At 42.2% G+C, this 21,501-nt stretch overlaps 1 long non-coding RNA gene and 1 pseudogene across 1 annotated transcript in view; one reads left to right on the top strand and one right to left on the bottom strand.

Annotated features, from left to right (window-relative positions):
- Window positions 1-279: 279 nt before the first annotated feature.
- LOC119087644 overlaps window positions 280-21,501 on the bottom strand; it is a 73,054-nt gene continuing 51,832 nt past the window's right edge. Inside the window, exon 4 of the long non-coding RNA XR_005091143.1 lies at window positions 280-551. This is a non-coding gene — a long non-coding RNA (uncharacterized LOC119087644). The remainder of the gene's footprint in view (window positions 552-21,501) is intronic.
- On the top strand, window positions 17,421-20,125 carry LOC114682121 (annotated as a pseudogene).

Genomic DNA, 21,501 nt, shown 5'->3' on the forward strand with positions numbered 1-21,501 from the left:
TTAACCTGGGGAGAACCTAGGACAGAGACAATGCCCCTGTATCATACAGTTAGAAACCCGGGTCTTTGCGCTGCAGATGCATGAAGCTACCTCTCAGCTTTGCTACTTATCCCCTAGATAACTTTGGAAAAGTTACAATATTCTCTCTGAACTTCGCTTTCTACGTTTATAAAATAGGGATCATTGCAATCCCTGCTTAATCGCGAATGAAGATTACGTACAGAAACCCACTCGGAATGCTACAGAAGTTCCAGTCAAGGTTTGCTTTATTAGTCGTGCTGGTATTAATACAGCTAATATTGCCACCAAGCCTTGGAGATAGGGAGAGCATTCTGAACGTAGCTCTTGAATTATGACTAGGATTTGAATAAAGCCAGGGAAATCTGCTGGCAAGAAGAACAAACCACAAGAAGGGGAAAAGTCAGCAGGAGCCCCAGAGTGGCTGAGTTTGGCCTCATTAAACACTTCAATGTGCGTTCAGGATGGTCGTCTGTCTTGATTACCCCGGGGCTGCAGGTTTTCCAGGGAAGATGGACTGCTCGTCTGGAAAACTAGGGAAGCCAGGAAACAAGAACCGTATATATTCATTCATTTATTATATTAAAGAACTGCTCCAAAGACATAAATATCCTGATGCTCATGAGAATAACTGAACAGGGGAGGGGAAAAACCAGTGAGATGGCTCAGCAGATAAAAACTTTGGGTAAAAACGTTCCGTACACAGCCTGACGACGTGAGTTCAGTGCCCAGAACCCGAATAGAGGTGGAAAGGAAGAATTGACTCCACAGTGTTGTCCTCTGCCCTCTGCACACACAGTAATAATAAAGAAACAAAGTGAACATGTAAAGGAGAATATTCGAGGAGGGAAGAAATCAGCGATGAAAATGCAAGTGGTCTTCCTTCCTCATTGCTGTTCCCACAGTTCTTTGCATCCTTCATGTTTATCTAATGTGTTAAATACTCGTGAGCATCCTCACAAGCCTGCAGTCTAACGCCCTGGATGCGAATATGGCCTCTTTCCCATCTTATCTTCATGCTGTCTTGTAGTGGTATTTGCTATTTGCTCCACCCGTGACCTTAGACTATAGGGCCCAAGGAGGCAGTGCTTCCTGATGTTGTTCTTGACCTCTTAAAAGGAGAGGGAGAAGGGTCACATGTCCCTTCTCCCTGTTCCTGCCTGGATTTGTTCCCAGTCAGATCAGAGGACAACTTCAGCTGTCTACTCCATTCTGTATTCATGAGTATATTTCCTCAATTTACCTTAATAAATTTTCTAATACTCTTAAACAGACTCTGTTGCTACATGACCACAAATGCACTGTCCAGTAGCCAAGCAAGAGGCTTAGTCATCCCTTACATCCTTTGTAATTCGCGCATGATCATGTAATCTATGGGCATGGGTGGTGCAGCTACATAAGCCCATATACACAAGTGAGGGGGAATCCATAAAAAGTGGATCATAGACTCCCTCTTCTTCCTCTCTCTCCCTGCACCATCTCCATAGGCCTAAGCACATTCCCCTCTGTTCTTTCTCTTAATAAACTTTTTTTTTCTTTTTTTTTTTTTTTTGAGACAGGGTTTCTCCATGTAGTTTTGGTGCCTGTCCTGGACCTCGCTCTATAGGCTGGCCTCAAACTCACAGAGATTCGCCTGCCTCTGCCTCCTGAGTGCTGGGATTAAAGGCATGCACCACTGCCTCCTGGCTCGTAATAAACTCTTATAGTGAGTTTTGTTGTGTCTTGTGGCTTTTCCTTGCACAGTAAACAGCGCTGCTTAATGAATACCGTTGCGCCATGTAAAACTAACAGATTCCCGTGGATTTATCACTTTTTTGTCTTGTGTAATATAACCTCAATATGTTTTGTGTTGAATTGAAAACCTATGATTCTATACAATATTAACTGACATTTGCAGTTCATCTCTGCTCAAAAATTGAACATCAGGTTTCTGTGTGCCTAGTGATTATTCTTCTGGTGACACATAAAGTCATTAAAACACTGATTGGAAAGTCTGTACATGCTCTTCTCTGCCCTTCTCCATTCACAGGTGTTAGTGAAGAAAGTTGTCTTGCTGGTTCATTCAGCTAGCAAGGGCTTAGTAATACCCTGTGGTGGTCCCTGAGACAGAGACAGAGAGCTCAGGTTCTCTACTTTGTTAAAGGATCCAGGCCAATCCCTGTGAGGCAGAGTAATGGGTAGAATGACTACACAAGCTTTAAATTGGCTTAAAGTCATTTTCAAATGCTTAACTACCTTATGGAAAAGAGTGTTTTGTACTATCAAATGGATAGTGAAGTCAAAAGCGTTTCTCTGTATTTGCTCCTCCCCCAATGCTTTTTCTGGGGTAGGTGTTCACTTTATAGTCCAGGTTATCCTCAAACTCATAGCAATCCTTCTGCTTCAGCCTGGAGTACTGGGATTACAGGTGTGAACCACCACACGTGGCTAAAAGGATTTATGCCTGTGTAAGGGATGGTATAAGAAACTATAATAGATTAGTCAGTGAAATAAAATAGCATGAAGGTGTGTGTGTGTGGTGGGTGGGTATGTATGTGAATGTACATGCATGTTTTTATGCCTGTGTGTATGTGCACATGGAAGCCAGAGGTCCTCAGCGTCTTTCATTCACTTTGTGTTTTAAGGCAGGGCCTTTGAAGATTTGACTAAGCTGGCTGGCCAGTGAGTACCAGGGATTGTCTGTCTCTGCCTTCCCTGAGTTGGATTGTAAGTGTACCACATTCCATGTTTGACCTTTTATGTAGACACAGGGCTCAAACTCAGGTCCTCATCTTGTACCACAAGCACTTTGCCAACTCTTCAGCCCCTCATATGGAGATTTTAAAGCATGAGTTCCAGGATAAAAATGGCATGGATCTAAAATCCTTGCCCTGCATTTGATTTGTTTACTTTTTATAAGATATTAATCCCTCTGACCCTTGGTTTATGGCAAAATGGGAAAAATAATATACGATTATTGTAAGATTTAAAATGAAGAGCCAGGCACAGTGGTACACATCTGTAATGTCAGCATTTGGGAAGGGAAAGTAGGAGGATCAGAAGTTTGAGGTCATCCATGATTACATGAGTTTGAGGCCAGCTTGGACTCCATGAGACCCACATCTCAACAAGCAAACAAAACCAAGGCAAAACATGCCACCCTGTGAAGGCATTTTATACAAGCAATATCTTTCAGAAGATCTCAGATGTGAGATATGGAATGTACGTCACTTTATCCATTTGTTCGCCCACATAGTTTATAATCACATGGATGACCAAGTTTTGAAGCTGTATTTCTTGAGAAATGTTGAGTTCTTAGGTTGGGTTTCTAGAAGGCTCTTGGAAGTGAACACTCATACAACTTATTCAAGAATGGTGTTAGATTTAGTGTCCACAGCAGAACAGGAGGGTGTGGTGGCACCCTCCCCAGGTCATTTCCCTAGGGCTCTCCGGAGCTGAGATGGCTCTTACAGGATGCCTCGTGTCAGGGCAGAGACAATGGCTTTTTCATAGTCCTGACTCACTAGGTCCCTGAAGGGTAGTGGGGGTAGAATCCTGAGTAGGACAGCTCTCTTCAGCTATGGTAATCTACCAAGAGACACCAACCCAAGACTTGACATTCTACTTTCTCCCAGTAATTGAGTTAAATAGTCCCAAAGGAAGACACTGTAGCAGTGTGAAGCTATATATTAACACGCTCTGCTGCCAAACTTCACATGTATATAAACTGAAGCTATGTTTTTAAGTGACATAATTTCAAATGAAACACTTTGCTACCTTCCTGTAGATAACCTGTTGCTATTATGTTACCTACAGAGAACTTTTAATCTCTCAGCTATTTTGGTATCCATATCCCAGTACAACATCTCACTGTGAGAATTAAAATTCATAGCGGCTTTTCTTCCTTGGCTATTCCAGCATCACCACCATCATGAATGATACAGGTACTACCCAGACCAGGAAGTTCATGACCAACTGCCTATTTCAGAGGAAGCAAATGGTCCTGGATGTCTCTCACCCTAGGACGGCAATAGTACAAAAGACAGAAAATTTGGTACCAACCTGTGTAAAACCACACTAAATGTCGTCTTTGTATTTGAACTCTGAACCCATTTTGGTGGTGACAAGACAAATGAATGATTCATGACTCCTTAGGTTAGACAAAGAAAAATTAACCCAAATTCAGACTTGCAAGGGATCAGAAGAAGAGAAAGATGGCAAGAAAACAAGGAAAGGAACTTAGGAACAGAATGGAGGTTGGGGGGCGGGGGAACTGCAAGACTGATGTGGACATCAGCAAAAAGGAAAAGGAGTGAAGACTCAATGGTGACCTGAACTCCAGTGATGGTGCAAATTGCTAAGGAGAGATCTATATTAACTGTAAAGATATTTTTCTTTTTTCTTACATTTTTATTACTGAAAACAAATTTTAAATTTAGATATATTTGATCATATTCTTCCCTCCCCAAACTTTAAAAAAAAAAACCATATAATATATGGAAGGTGTTTTGCAAATTCCTGGCAAATGCAATATGCTGGCTATTTTATTAAAGGAAGGCCTGGGAATACGGGATGGCTCAGTGATGAATGGAGAATGGGAAGTTCTGTTCATGGTGAAACTTACAGACTGACTTAAAATGTAGAACTTGCCACTGGAAACATTTATGTTATGGTATTTGACTAGCGGGTGTCCCGGTCAAGTTTTATGTCAGCACTAAATGAAGGTTTGGACTCTGGCTCCTTGTGGGCGGTCTCAGCTTGACTGTGGCCATTCTTCTTTCCCTCTTATGAGAAGGAAACTTGAGTGTTAGAACTACACTCTCTCCACCCAAGGAATAGAAACATAAATGGTACCAGAAAAAGACAGAAAACAGTGTGTAAGAGAGGACCAGAATTTGAAAACCTTTATTTTCCCTCTGACTACATCCTCATCCCTCCCAATTTTGAGATTTTTGTCATCTCCACTCAGACCCTTAGAATGAAGGTTCTCAAAGGCACCTGCTCATTTTTTCTACCTCGTCTTAGATTTACTGAACAAACAACATTGATCATCAGAGTGATCCCTTATTGACTGTCTTATTGAACTTAAAGGAACACACACACACACACACACACACACACACACACACACTTAGTTTTGAAAGATACATACTATAGGCTTTTTACCTTGCTACACTCTTACCACTCCATCCCTAAAGCAAGAGTCATAGCTTTTTTTGAGATTGGAAAATATGTCCTGATATTTTGTTTTGGTTTTATTCTACAAGTGCCTACCACTGTGTCTGAATGCAATGGGGACTCAACAAAATTTGTTGAATGAATGGATGGATTTCAGAGCTGGAAAGAACATTAGAGATAATATATTCCTACTTTAGAATGATATTCTAGGAGATTAAGGCATATGCATAAGGGCCCATAGCTGTATGAGTTGGATTAAGGATGCAGTGTTCAGAGACCTGTGGCCAACACTCTTCGTACCACAGCACACATTTGCCTTTTGTACTTGAACGACCCAAGTAAATATGTTCTCAGCTTTGATTGTACATCATTCCAAATTAAGAGGTTCACTTTCAAAGACACATTTATTTCTTCAAAGCTAGAAGTGAAGTAGAACATTAGAACATGAAATAATATTAAGGTGACCTCTTAACTTTCAATACATTTTCTCATTGTGTCTTTCCCAACCCTTTATTTGTAGGATGAATAAGGTACCTTCTTTACTCAATTCCTTATAAGTTTAGAGGTTCCATTATTATTACCAAATAATTTTAAGTCTTAAAATTAAATTTTAATAAGTATAAGAAATAATGGATTCTTTATCACATTTTCACATATGTATATCATTGCACTCACTGTGCTTTGCTCCTATTCACTCTATCTTGTCAACTGTCTCCTGCTGGTTCCCAACCTCTACACAAATAGTTCCTCCTCAGCTTTCCTGTCATATATATGAATCTAGAGTCCACACACGAGTGAAAACACATGACAGAATTGTCTTTCAGAATCTTACTTTGCTTAAAAGAATGATTCCCAGTTCCACTCATTTTCCCGCAAATTGCTGCAGGCTGCAGGAATATATCATAAGAACTCAGCTGGTTATGGCAAAGTCACTACCTGGAGGGATCAAGAAATTCCTCCAGAGGAAGCCAAATTCCAAGGAGCTTTTGGTGTTACTTGGCTTGTTATATATCAGCTGTCTTCTGTTATGAAAATCATGTGTGCCTTCATAGTTTTCCCAATTGACTCTTCCCTAAGAAGGGCTAACAGTGTGGACTGATCACTCTCTGGACATACACATTCCAGTTATTTAGAGAACAGCCTCAGGAAAGGCTTCTCTGGAATCAGATATCTCCCTTAGCTCACTTTCAAGGACTAGCAGTAATAACAGTCCACATGCAAGTCTCTTGATTTAAGATAAATTCCACAAGGAGACACCACCTAAGTCAGGTGGATGTTAAGTAATAGCTTTACACAATTTAGCTTGGACCCTTCTTTCTTACAACCTTACTAACTTTATAGACCTTTAAATTCTTACCTAATCACTTCTAGGAATATTTAGATAAATTTATGTGCTGACAGCTATGCTCAGCCAGAACCCCAGTTCAAGCCTTCCTGTAATTAGCATCATTGGCACCATCCGGCCAGGTCCATCCCTGATGAAGGAAAGTACCTTATCAGAGATACCTCTGTACTCCCTAAGAACAGACTTAAGCTATTTGAGAAAGCCTGGCAGATGTGCCAATTAAGCTTTACTTCCTCCTTTCCCAAACCTTACCTCTAGTTCCAGATCTCCCTTTAACTATCACCAAAGGCATCTAGCTGTACACAGGTTGCCTAGTGACTGAGCGCACTTTCCCCCACCCTGCAGAAAAATGGCAGATAGCTTGGACAGATAGGAGCCACAGGAAAAAAGAAGACACTTTTATTTTCTCCCATTGACCTAGCAACTTATAGATTCTTAACATTTTCTACCAATCATGTTTAAGATTATAGTTAAGCACATAAGAGCCCTCTTTTTAGATATTACCTGAATCTAGCCTTTAGTTAATTCATTCCCCATTGGTCACTTCCCTTTGGGGTTGCAAATGATAATTAATGGCTATTGCTCCTCTATATGATTCTTATCACCCCTCCATTTGACCCTGGAAGCCTGGCTTTGCACTGTGAAGGGATTACTGCTTGTAAGTGTATATGTACCGGGACTCCCAGGACACTGGGATGGGGTTGGGGGGGGCGGAGAAAAGAAAAGAGAATGGAAGAACTAGATGGGTAAGAACTTGAGAGGACCAAACTGAGATGGGGAAGAACTAGATTGAAGGGCTAGAAGGAGTACTAGAGGAATGAGATGGAAGATTAGGAAGAGACAGATTGGGGAAGTACTAGCTGGGTAAGAACAAGCTGAAAAGGACCCAGATGAGGCAGAGTTAAGATGAGAGAATTAAGATAGAACTCAGAGGGAGCAATAGATAAGTACAGAGAGAAATCAGGTAAGAAAGGAGCTAGGCACGAGAACAGAAGAAAAGCTGTGTACATAGGATGTTATGCCAGAGGAATTAAAACAAGTGGACGATAGAGCTCGGTGTGCTGAGATTCTATTTCCCGAAAATAGTCCTTGCCGTTAGTAGTTCTCTCTCCTGAGCCCCTGGGATGTATAATATTAAGGCTGGTCCCGCTAATATTATACAAGAGCAAATGGTATTATTCCATTGTTATTTAGAGCTGAATAAAACTCCATTGTGCCAGTGTGTGTGTGTGTGTGTGTGTGTGTGTGTGTGTGTGTGTGTGTAGGATCTCCCTTCATAACCCAGGCTGGCCTAGAACTTGCTGTCCTCCCAAGTCAGCCTCACACCCGGCCCTGTTCTTTTATTCCTAGTCAAATTTTCTATAGTTATGAGCAAGGAACACCTCTTCAATTTCTCTCGCTAACCTAAGAGGATTTCCCTGTTTCAGCACAGCCTCTGTAAGTAAGTGTCCAATGTTCATACAATATTCCACTGGATGTACCCACTGCAGCTGACTTAATTAAGCCCCCAAGGGTGGATGGAAACACAGTCTCCACTCACTTAATACTCTCAAGCAAGCAAGGACGAGCATTTTGGATCATACAATTTCATCCATATTTTTGACTATTTCCTTAGGAAAAATTCCCAGAGTGGGATTACTGCATCAAAGAAGATGGCATTTTTATGGCTCTTCAAGCACAGGTTGCCAAACTCCTGCAATAGGGGATAGAATTCAGTTTAATTAAGTTGACTGAGGAAGCAGCAGTTCGAATTTCCTGTAGTCAGCATTGCCCAGCAACTGGCAGAGGCCAAGTGCTGTGAAAAGAGGTTTGTTCTGAGTAGGTTCACCTTTCCACCTAGTTTATGGAGGGTGACTGGGACTCTATTGTGTTCAAAAGTTATTTCTTAGACATCTACACGTTGGCACTGCCCGTTAAACCGTAGGACTGAATTCCTGAATTCTGTCTCTGGTCTGTGACAGCTCTCCATTGAAAAAGTAAGAAAAAAATAAAGTGTGGGGGTCTGGGATACAGCTCTGTGCTAACAGTGCTATGGCCCTTATCGGGCTTGTGAGGCTTCTATCTTCTATCTCTGTCACTGAAAGGGAAGGAAGTGAGGAAGGAAGGAGACTGTTTGGATAAATAGTAAACATTTTGCCAGGTGCATTTCTGATGGTGAGACTTGAGGGGATGGCTTCCTGAGTTTGAAACTTTCTCTAACATTAAATCATATTACCTAAAGCCAACAATGGCTTAGATATTTACCACTCAGAACATGGAGAAACTGGATTGATTGCTTCTTCTTTGCACGTAAATGATCAAGCTGAGGTGGAACCCTCAGGAACACATTTGGATAAGTTAATTAAACACACCTGCACATTTCAGTCAACAGAAAGGCCCCTATCTGAACTCCCCTTCACCTCACAACCTAATTATTGAGTTTACTCCTGAAAGCAAAGACAACTTATGATGTCCCAGAGAAAAGCTGAAAATTGGTGAAGAGTAAAAAGAACCTCTTAGCATTTACAATGCTTTTACAAGGTCTTCATAAACATTAACTTTGAAAGAGGCTTGGTAATATTTTTAAGCCTATTTTTCCAATTAAAACTACAAAAGTAGAGATACATTGGGTAATTTTTCTTCAGGTGATAAGCCAAGAAGAGGCTGAATCAGGACTAAAGTTTCTAGATCCTACATTTGTATTACACCTACCTCCCATTAAATACTGATTACGAGAAATGTATATGGTGACTATTAGAGAACTCAAGTCATTTCACAAACCCTTGCACATAAGCGTCACAATGAAAGCGAGGTGAAAAGAAACAAGAATTTGGATTAAAGCTATTATCCTAGCTGGACATGGTAGTGCACGCCTCTAATACTCAGCAGCCAGAGGCAGGGGGATCTCTGAGTTCCAGGACAGCCAGGGCTACATAGTGAGACTCTGTCTCAAAACGAAAACACAAATAGAAAAAGAAGTATCAGCCAGTTTGAGGCAACAGAGAAAACTGGCAAACTGAATGGAACAACCAGGCTCCCCAGTACTGATGCTAGAGAAGGAGTGCACCAGAAGCTGGTGACCGAATCCTAAAACAGCTACTTCTTTCGTAGTCACACTGATGACAAACAGCCTTACCTCACAACTCATTTTCAGTCCCTTAGAAGACCTAGACTGGGCCTTGTAATCAGGATTTCAGAAAGTGCACATGCTCTATGCTCTCGTTAAATCACTAGTGTGTCTTGGGATGCTCTTATAATTTGAAGAGACTTCTACAGACTACCTGAGCCAGCCCTCAGATTCCTTGCACATATGGATTCTTATCCACGTGGGAAACTGAGACTGAGACAGAATGTAGCCTGCCTGAGGTCTTATATTCAGGAAATGTAGGGGAGGGTGAGACAAAAGCTATCTTCCTGTCAAGACCTTTCCCATCTAGTATTATGGAGAACCACCATTTTCTTCTTGCCGTCAACTTCCCAGTCAATAAAACAGAAATGCTGGCCTGCTGGAAAGGTGCAAACTATGACCTCTTCACATTGTGGGAAGAGGGAAGAGCCATCTGTACTGAGATGATAAAACCTAGACATCCATGATCTGCATTTCCCTAGGTAGAGACACTGATGATCCTGTTTGTCTCCACAGTTTTTTGTTTTGTTTTGTTTTTGTTGTTTGCTTGTTTTTGTTGTTGTTGTTGTTTTTTCCCTCTGTGTTTCTGGGCTTTTGGCTGTGCTGGGCAGACACTGTTCTCTCCAACCTAGATTTTTGAAAATTCATTAAGAAGTCCCATTTGGGAAGCACAGGATCTGTGAACCAAAGGCTGAGGGGCCCCCAACTGGATCAGGCCCCCTGAATGGGTGAAACAGTCATTTGGCTTGATCTGTTTGGGAGGCAGCTGTGCGTTGGTGCCGGGTCCTGGACTTGTTGCATGAGTTAGCTGTTTGAATCTGGGACTATGCAGGGACGCTTGGCTCGGTCTGGGAGGGGGACTGGACCTGCTGGACTGAGTCTGCCAGGTCGATCCGGTCCTCAGGGAGGACTTGTCCTGGAGGAGGTGGAATGGGGGGTGGGCTGGGGGGAGGGGAGGGAGGAGAGAGGGGGGAACAGGGGAATCTGTGGCTATTATGTTGAACTGAATGGTGTTGTAAAATAAAAAAAAAATAAAAAAAAAATAAAAAAAAAAGAAGTCCCATTTGGATGTGCTACACTTATTTTCAATCGGCTTGGCTAGATGTAAAGTTACTACATCAACCCCCTCTGCCTAACTCTCATCAATACATGTTCTACAGAAGGATATGAGAATGAATAAATGAGCATCTTTAGATGATGTTTCAGTGATTCCTAAGACTTGATTTCCTTCAAAGCCAAGCTTGTCATGAATATGTTAGGCGCTCCCTTCACGAACCTCAGACTCACTGTTAGAGTTCAGTAGTGGTATTCCCCGAAAGCTCATGTGTTAGAGTCTTGATCCCCAGATGGTAGGGATATTTTTGAAGGCTCTGGAAGTTTTAGAAGGTAGGACAACTGCTGGAAGTAGGTCACTGGGGTGGGAGTTATCTATCCTTGGTTTGTTCTCTCTCTCTCCTCCCACCCCACCCTCATCTCCATAACCACATCACTACTGCTTCCGCCCTGGTAGACTGGTGTTAGTAAAAGCAGGTTTCATGAAAGCCCTTGTATAAAGCTTATTATCCATTGTCACTAATTGTGACATGTCGCATATTTTTCTACAAGACTAAACTCTGCTTAGTCAAATTGGCAGAAGTGTTTGCAGTATTGCTTAAAGATCAGTGTTTTAAGTCTCAATTTCAAAGTCTTTTGGAAAAAAGAAAAAAAAAATGTTTGGAACTTAAAGAAGCCAGAACAGTTTACATTTCTAAATAAAAGTACCCTATGCCCAGACATGCAGTATGTGATGGTAGAGCACACTTGAGCTGACTTCCTTCCTTCCTTCCTTCCTTCCTTCCTTCCTTCCTTCCTTCCTTCCTTCCTTCCTTCCTTCCTCCTTTCCTCCTCTTCTTCTCTCCCCACTTCTTTCCTTGACTCCTTCCTTCCTTCCTTCCTTCCTTCCTTCCTTCCTTCCTTCCTTCCTTCCTTTCTTTTTTCCTTCATTGCTGGGAATCAAACCCAGGCCTTCTATATAAGAACTTCACTATTGAATCATAGCCCTAGGTTTCTTTCTTATTTGAAACAGGATTGTGATAATTTATTTAGACAGGCTTTAAACTCACTCTATAGTCCAGGCAGGTTTTGAACTTGAGAATTTACCTGCCTTAGTCCTTTGAGTAATTGTGCTACAAGGCCTGACTTGGACTTCCTTCCAGAAACACTGGGATATATAGTCTAGACTACAAACTACAATTTTTCATTTCCACATATTTAGAGGTAAATGTGAGATGAATAGAAAATTTACCACAGACCAGCATTCCCATGCTTCAGCACTATGAATATTTGGAACTGAGCAATTCTTTGTTGTGGGAAGATAATATATGAATATTAGCATATTTATCCACATCTCTGGCCTCTACTCTCTAGGTTACAAGAGCAACACCACACTCCAAACTGTAACAACCAAAATCAATGTTAGGTGTTCTTAGGAATTCCCTGGAGGACACAATGATCCCAATGAAGAACCCTGGAATAAAACCCTGGTTTGACTTATTTCCCCCATTTTACTAGAGAAAAAATTAATCCTGGTAACATCTGCTTTCTTTTAAAGCCATGTGTACATATGACGTAGATTACCTACTTGCCTGCAAGGTTTTGTTTCTTCCTGAGACATTACCAGTGTCTAGCATAGTCCTGGTATTGTAAATTTACCCCTGGTACTGATTTCCAAGTTTCCTGGTTTTCTTCATTCTGAGACTGCTACATGTGAACTTTACATCCTATTTGCAGTAAAACTGGTCATATGGTTTGTTTGGGCCAATGAAATGGGATTGGAGGTGAGGCCTATGGCTCCAGGTAAAAACTTGAAGCCATTGAGCAACTGACCACATACTGCTTTCTTTCTCATGTGGTGGTGGAGAGCATTTGTGATGCATTCTGCTCCATCAGGTTAGAACTCTGAGTAATTACAGTGAACAGAGTCCCCACCCCCACTCCCACTCCCCACTCCTGCTGACTCTGGATATAAACCAGAGTGAAAAATAAAATTTTGATAATTGAAATCATGGGAAGTATGAAAGTGTTTACTAGGGCATATCTTAGCCTATAGGTACACGCTGATTCAAAGTTGTTGGTGTTAAGATTCAGAACATCTGTGAGTGCTGGGCTCCCCTGCTCCTGTCCTGTATAAGACTAGATGTTACGGGTGCTGAGCGGTTGCCAAGATACCAGGCTGGAAAGGCAGCAGCTTCTTAGGCTCCTGCTCCAGCTGAGCTATATTTAATTTGCTAACTGGCTACTTAGCCAGGAAGAACAACAAGTTACTTGTTAAATAATTTGGTAAACTAAACAGAATTTTCATTTTACTATCAGCTAGTTACTACTGCTGCTAACTAGTATTTCTTTCTCTGTGCCATTCATTAAACTAAATACATTAAATAAATCTAAATTTGCATCTTTAGTCTCCGTAACGGTTCTCTTATTAGCTCTGCTTTAGAGCTGAAGAAACAGGCACTGGGATATTATTAGTTTGCTGGGAGAAAAATTAGCCACTCCCAGGGAGGAGCCCTCTATTGGTTGTTCAATGCAGAGGCTCTGAAACCACCCACACACAAATACCACAAATGGACTCAACAAGTTGTATTTATATATATTTGTGCATATACACACACATACATATATAGTGTAAGCAAGGACTCAGTGAAACCACTGAACTGGACCACTCCATGAATAGTAAGCAAAGTTTACTGGAACAGCCAGACAGCCTGGAGACTAGAGAGAAGCAACTCCTCAGGAAAGCAAGCAGATTTTGTATGATAGTAGGGTGAGATCTTTGAGCTGATACAGAGTGCTCCAATTAATCGGTAACTAGATGCAGTTGACCAGTTGGCCAGATAAGGAAGTTAGTGGTTTTCCTGGTAAACAGAATGCTGAGTTTAGGATTCTGTTTAACCAATAACAATCCTTTACCAGTCAGAGTCCTCCTTTTTAGAACATTGTCACCAGCACTGCCATTTAGGGGGCTGACTTTGGACACACACACACACACACACACACACACACACACACACACACACACAAATAATATCAAAGAAAAAGGTGATAAACTTGAGAGTCAGGGGTGTGGGATGGCTTTGAGGGAGGGTAGATGAGAGGGGCTTAGGAGGAAGGGGAGAAGGGAAAGTGAGGTGATTCTCTTTCAATTAAAAATATTTTTAAAGGATGTCATTTGCTTGCCCTAATTCACAGATCGAAAGTGGTTCAGGAAGCGTTTGGACCTGGGCAGTCTAACCTAGTTCTAGAGAATGTTTCTCTTTACAGGGATGATACTCTGCCTCCTAAAAAGTGATTCACACTTCCAGGTGAGAATGTGTTGTACACCCAGACACACCAGCTGAGCTCTGTGTTGTCCAACAATGAGGCCTTTGAGAATGACTGGAGATAAATGGTTTTATAATTGATATGGTGCAAGATCAGTGAAAGCCAACTGCATATCCATGGGTTTTTATTATTAAGAAATTTTTTATTCATTTTACATACCAACCACAGATCCCCCTCTCTTCCCTCCTCCTGCCTCCCAGTGTTTCCCCCAACCCACCCACCATTCCCACCTCCTCCAACAAGGCAAGGCCTCCCATGGGGAGTCAGCAGAGCCTGATACATTCAGTTGAGGCAGGTCCAAGCCCCTCCCCCTGCATCAAGGCTGTACAAGGTGTCCCACCATAGGTAATGGGCTCCAAAATGCCAGCTCATGCACCAGGGATGGATCCTGATCCTACTGCCAGGGGGCCTTCTAAGCAGATCAAGCTACACAACTGTCTGGCTTATGCAGAGGACCTAGTCCAGTCCCATGGAGACTCCACAGCTGTTGGTCTAAAGTTCATGAGTTCCCACTAGCTTGCTTTGGTTGTCTCTGTAGATTTTCCCATCCTGATCTTGATGCCCCTTGCTCATAGAATCCCTCTTCTCTCTCTTTGGGTTCCTGGAGCTCAGACTGGTGTGTGGTTGTCAATCTCTGAAACTGCTTTCATCTGTTACTGGATGAAGGCTCTGTGATGACATCTGATTACTGATTCAGGCACCCTCTCCATCCTTGTGGATTCCTGGGAACATCCCTAGCACCCAATTTCTCCCTATCCCCGTGATGTCTCCCTCTATCATGGTATCTCTTTCATTGCTCTCCCACTCCGTCCCTGTTCCAGCTTGACCATCCCGTTCCCTTATGTTCTCATCCCCCATCCCCTGCCCTCCATTCCCCCACCTCATCCCCAGTTTATTCAAGGAGATCTCATCTATTTTCCCCTTCCCAGGGTGATCCATGTGTCCCTCTTTGGGTCCTCCTTGTTAGCTAGCTTCTCTGGAGCTGTGGGTTGTAGTCTGGTTATCCTTTGCTTTACATCAGGTATCCACTTATAAATGAGTGCATATCATGTTTGTCCTTTGGATTCTGGGTTACCTCACTCAGATTGATATTTTTTAGTTTCATCCATTTGCCTGCAAATTTCATGATGTCATTTTTTTCCCTGCTGAGTAGTACTTCATTGTGTATATGTACCATGTTTTCTTCATCCATTCTTTGCCTGAGGGCCATTTAGATCCATGTGGTTTTGGAAGCTGAGTTGTTTCAGTGAACATAGTTCCTTCTCGGAGGCCAAGTGTGCAAGAGAGTGGCATAGGAAACATCTGTTGCTTAAGATGCTTTCTTGGCCTTGTGTTGCTTCTCATCTAATGAGTGTGATAATCATGGTTCCAGAAGCGGCTAGTACTCAGCCACAAGCAGGAGAAAGGTTTGAGGCATCTAATCATATGAACCCACTATCTTTAGAAAAAAAAAAAAAAAAAAAACCAGCAGAGGAGACGAAGATGGTACCTAAATACCCATACATCCTGTGTTCAGACCCTTGGCCCTCGTCTCTCAGGCTTTACTTATTCTCCTTGCAGGAGGACCCTGCAGTCAAGCTACCTACAGAGTTCACAGACAGATTGGGATGACTATTTACCATGCAATTGTTCCTTTATTACTTGTTCTTCAATCTATTATTCATTTAACTTCCTTTAAATGTTGAGAACCCCCTCAATATTTTTTAATATTATCTTTATTATTTTCTCCTCCACTTGGTGGAGAAGAGAGAGAAAAGTAAAAGTGAAGCTTTGAAATTCATTACTCAGAGTTGTAAAGATTGGCAAATGCTTTTTTTTCATTTTTCTTTATTAAGAAATTTTCTACTCACTCCACATGCTATCCACAGACCCCATTCCTCCCTCCTCTTACCCCCAGCCCTCTTTCCCAAGCCTCCCTACATCCCCACATCCCCCAAATCGAGATCTCTCTAAACTCACCCACAGTAATCCTTCCCATTGCTGCTGCAACAAGTTACTACTAGTGTAGGAGCTTAAAGTGACAAATTGTCCTATAGATTGGACGTCTAATGTCCCCAAACCTTCACATTGACTGTCCTTTTCCATTGGTTCTAGAGGAGAAGCTCCAGCTGCCTTTTCTAGCTTGTGAGACTGCCTGCATTCCTTGGCTTCTGTCTCTTCACACTTCCTCAGGGTACATTGCTCCACCTCTGCTTCTAAGATCACATCTCCATCGTCTTACTTCAGTGCTTTGTTCCCTCCTTACAGCCTCTTGCCATCACGCTGGGCTCACAGAGCTAATCCAGCACGACCTCCTTGTCATAAAATCCTCAACTAACCATATCTGTGCAGTCCTGTTTGTCATATAACATAACCTATTCACAGTCCTTGGGAGCTGAGACTAGAAGTCTTTGAACAGTAATTATTTTGTCTATTATACCTACCGGTTTGCCAATATACTCCTCTATGCAGCTGATTGCATGACATTTTTGAGTGATTAAAAAAACGAGACAGTGAGTGGGCTTTAGAGAAAGTAAAATGGAAAAAAGAACAAAGAATATGGATGAGCCTTAAAAACATAGCACAGATTTAAAAGGTCTAAATAAATAAATAAAAAGATCCAGAACCCAACGATATCATGTGAATTCCCAGGGTACATATAACGCTCACAAACTTTTTCTTTTTACAAGAATATATACTTGTGCAAAGAAGGATTTCAAATCTATAACAATGATGTTTAAAGTGGGAAAAAGTAACAGTAGATAATCAGGAGTAAATAGGACATATAAAGCAGGAGGTAGGACTTAGGGGGTAATATGTGTTATAAACTAAAGCATGTAATAACTATACAATACATATTTTAAAAGTGTAGTTGGTTTTTTTTCTCTCTTTGGCTCTTTTGCTCTTTACTCTTTGGGGGTCCTGCCAACCAGCTCCCAAATAAATTACACGGAGTCTTATCCTTTCTTATGAATGCCTGGCCTTAGCTTGGCTTGTTTTTTGCCAGCTTTTAGTTAAGCAAATGCAACAGAAAAGAGCAACACATCTTTGCATCATTAAAACAAATGTTCCACAGCATAAAGGAATGTAACACATCTTAAAATAATATTCCATAATAAGAAGATAAGAAGGCTAGAGAGGTGGCTCAGTGGCTAAGAGCACTTGCTACTTTTGCGGAGGTTCTGAGTTTTGGGTCCAGTAGTCATATGGTGGCTCATAACCATTCACATCTCAAGTTCTAGGGAACCTGACACTCCCCTTCTGACCTCCCTAGGCACCAGGCATGCATGTGGCACACAGACATGCATGCAGGTAAAAAACGCTCATACACACAAGACAAAATTAATAAATCTAAAAAAAAAAAATTTTAAAGAAAATAAATGAAAGAACGCGGCGGCAGCTTTCGGAGGATTTGTGCGGTCTCGTGGCCAGCATAGCACAGGCCTACACGCAACCATGTCTAAGGGACCTTCAGTTGGCATTGATCTTGGCACCACCTACTCCTGTGTGGGTGTCTTCCAGCATGGAAAGGTGGAGATAATTGTCAATGAACCACACCGAGCTATGTTGCTTTTACTGACACAGAATGATTAATTAGGGATGCTGCGAAGAATCAGGTTGCAATGAAAACCACCAACACAGTTTTTGATGCCAAATGTTTGATCGGACGTGGGTTTGATGATGCTGTTGTTCAGTCGGTGGTGCATGATGCAGGCAGGCCCAAGGTCCAAGTAGAATACAAAGGAGAGACAAAAAGTTTCTACCCAGAGGAGGTGTCCTCTATGGTTCTGATGAAGATGAAGGAAATTGCAGAAACCTATCTTGGAAAGACGGTTACCACTGTGCCAGCTTACTTCAATGATTCTCAGTGACAGGCAACAAAAGATGCTGGAACTATTGCTGGCTTCAGTGTGCTTCAAATTATCAATGAGCCAACTGCTGTTGCTGTTGCTGTTGCTTATGGGTTAGATAAGAAGGTATGTGGTCAAGCACAAATGTGGCTTAAGATTAATTTGCACATCAGAAGTATATGAACTAAGAATATATTTTTTCAATGACAAGATGTAGCATGAATCTTAAAAGTTCTTATTAATAAAAACAAACCTGGAGTCAGGTATTGGGGTGAAATGCTGCAAGATCAGAGAAGCAGAACGAGCCATAGCCACCTCGCCTTGCCAATTCCTCAGCTGATCCTGTTTCCTCGGACTGGAAGCCTCTGAGTCCTTATCCAAATGGATCTCAGCTGAACTGCTTCTCGAAAGCCTGAAAGCTTAACCAGGCTCTGGTTCCTGGTCCTCACGCCTTATAAATACCTTTCTGCTTTCTGCCATTACTTCCTGGGATTAAAGGCTCTTGTTACACACTGGCTGTTTCCAGTGTGGCTTTGAACTTACAGAGATCCAAACGGATCTCTGCCTCCCAAGTGATAGGATTAAAGATGCGAGTGCCACCATTTTCTGGCCTCTATGTCTGTCTAGTGGCTGTCCTGTTCTCTGACCCCAGATAAGTTTATTAGGGTGTACAATATATTGGGGAACACAATATCACCACAGTTGGAGCTGAAAGGAATATGCTGACTTTTGACTTGGGAGGTGGTACCTTTGATGTGTCAATCCTCACTATTGAGGATGGAATTTTTGAAGTCAAGTCAACAGCTGGAGGCACCCACTTGGGTGGAGAAGACTTTGATAACTGAATGGTCAATCATTTCATTGCTGAGTTTAAGCAAAAGCACAAGAAGGACATCAGTGAGAAGAAGAGAGCTGTCAGGTGTCTGTGTACTGCCTGTGAACGGGCTAAGCGTACCCTCTCCTCCAGCACCCAGGCCAGTATTGAGATTGATTCTCTCTATGAGGGAATCGACTTCTATACCTCCATTACCCATGCTCGATTTGAAGAATTAAATGCTGACCTGTTCCAAGGCACTCTGGACCCTGTAGAAAAGGCCTTTCGAGATGCCAAACTAGACAAGTCACAGATCCATGACATTGTCCTGGTGGGTGGTTCTACCAGAATCCCCAAGATTCAGAAGCTTCTGCAAGACTTTTTCAGTGGAAAAGAACTGAATAAGAGCATTAACCCCGATGAAGCTGTTGCTTATGGTGCAGCTGTCCAGGCCGCCATTCTGTCTGGAGACAAGTCTAAGAATGTTCAGGATTTTCTGCTCTTGGATGTCACTCCTCTCACCCTTGATATTGAAAGTGCTGCCAGAGTCGTGATTGTCCTCATCAAGCGCAATACCATCATCACTACCAAGCAGACACAGACTTTCACTACCTCCTCTGACAACCAGCCTGGTGTGCTCATTCAGGTGTATGAAGGTGAAAGAGCCATGACCAAGGATAACTACCTGCTTGGAAAGTTTAAACTTACAGGCATACCTCCAGCAACCCCGTGGTGTTCCTCAGATTGAAGTCACTTTTGACATTGATGCCAATGGCATCCTCAATGTTTCTGCTGTAGGTAAGAGCACAGGCAAGGAGAACAAGATCACTATCACCAGTGACGAGGGCCACTTGAGCAAGGAGGATATTGAGCTCGTGGTCCAGGAGGCTGAGAAGTACAAAGCTGAAGATGAGAAGCAGAGAGACAAGGTTTCCTCCAAGAATTCATTGGGGGTCCTATGCTTTCAACATGAAAGCAACAGTAGAAGATGAGAAACTTCAAGGCAAGATCAACCATGAGGAAAAACAGAAGATTCTAGACAAGTGTAATGAAATCATCAGTTGGCTGGATAAGAATCAGACTGCAGAGCCCAGCGTGGTGGCGCACGCCTTTAATCCCAGCACTCGGAGCAGAGCAGGTGATTCTGTGAGTTCGAGCCAGCCTGGTCTACAGAGCGAGATCAGGGAAGCGCAAAACTACACAGAGAAACCCTGTCTCGAAAAAAAAAAAAAAAAAAAAAAAAAAAAAAAAAAAAAAAAAAAAAAAAAAGAATCAGACTGCAGAGAAGGAAGAATTTCAACACCAGCAGAAAGAACTGGAGAAAGTCTGCAACCCCATCATTACCAAGCTGTACCAGAGTGCTGGTGGCATGCCTGGAGGAATGCCTGGGGGGTTCCCTGGAGGAGGAGCTCCTCCATCTGGTGGTGCTTCTTCAGGGCCCACCATTGAAGAGGTAGATTAAGTCAATCCAAGTAGAGGTGTAGCATTGTTCCACAGGAAACAACTGAATAATCCAAATTTAGCAAGTTTCATAGCAGTTTTAAATTCAAGCTGCTACAATAAATTCCTGAACATTCTCAATATTTGAACATGGAACATGTGCACAGGGAGAGGAAGTAAATAAAACATTGCACTTTATAAGCACTGTATCCTAAATGGAAAATGCAATGTCTAATAAAACGGGTGGAAAATGGAATGGCTAATAAAATTATTTAAATTGGCACAAAAAAAAGAAAAGGAAAGAAATGAAATAGTTTAAAATTACACAGTACTGTATTTATGAAAAGTGAAACAGAGTTATCAACAAAGTGAAAGCACCTATGGCCCAGAGGAAGAACAGCAGGAACACACTTAAAATAATGGCTTGACCAGGAGGGGCAAGATCATGACTGGGAAACCCACAGAGATAGCTGACCTGAGCTAATGGGAGCTCATGGATGCTGGACTGACAGCTAGGGAGTCTGCATGGGACTGACCTAGGCCCTCTGCATGTGGATGACAGTTGTGTAGCTTGGTCTGTTTGTGGGGTTTATAGCAGTGGGTTCAGGACCTGTCCCTGGCACATGAGCTGGCGTTTTGGAACCTATTCCCCATGCAGGGATGCCTTGCCCAGCCTTGATGCAGGGTGGGGATGGGTGGGTGGGAGAGTTGGTCCTGCCTCAACGTGATATGACATGCTTTGTTGACTTCCATGGGAGGCCTGCCCCTTATGAATGGAGGAGTGGATGCGGAGGACGGTAGACAGGAGGTGGGGTGAGGGAATGGAAGAGAGGAGGGAGAGGAAACTGTGGTTGGTATGTAAAATAAATGAAAAAACTTATATATAAAAAAAAGGAAAAATAGTGGCTCACAGCTGGAGGAAGCTTTCTCCTAAAGGGATATTTCACAATGTCTGCAGACATTTTTGGTTTCACATCTGGAGGTCGAGTGTGCTCCTGTCCCCTAATGGGTGGGGCCAGAGATGCTGTTCTACATCATCCAACAACACCTGGGGCCATCCTGCCACTAGAAAGAAGCTTCTGGCTGGAAACATTGTGGTACAACAGCCAGACATAAAAGTTAACTATTCCTGAAAGTATTATGGACACATCAATAGCTTTGTCTTATAAATATTTAATTACGCTCTCGCTGCTCTGTTTAAAGTGTATTTTTCAAAATACCTGGTGCCTATTCTCTATGAATTTCTGTTCTTGCACATCTGCAGTCTGAAGATTGCTGCTTACTTACACGTTCCTAGTTATGAGTTTTAGTTAATCCAAGAGCTTAAAATATATCAGAACATAACTAGGGTTAGAAAGAAACAAGAATTACTGTTTAACTCCCCCAGCTTCAGGTGGGTTATAAGCTAACCTTCAAGCAGAGGGGAGTGTTG

This window comes from Peromyscus leucopus, chromosome 3, assembly GCF_004664715.2.
Source record: "Peromyscus leucopus breed LL Stock chromosome 3, UCI_PerLeu_2.1, whole genome shotgun sequence".
Classification (NCBI taxonomy): Eukaryota; Metazoa; Chordata; class Mammalia; order Rodentia; family Cricetidae; genus Peromyscus; species Peromyscus leucopus.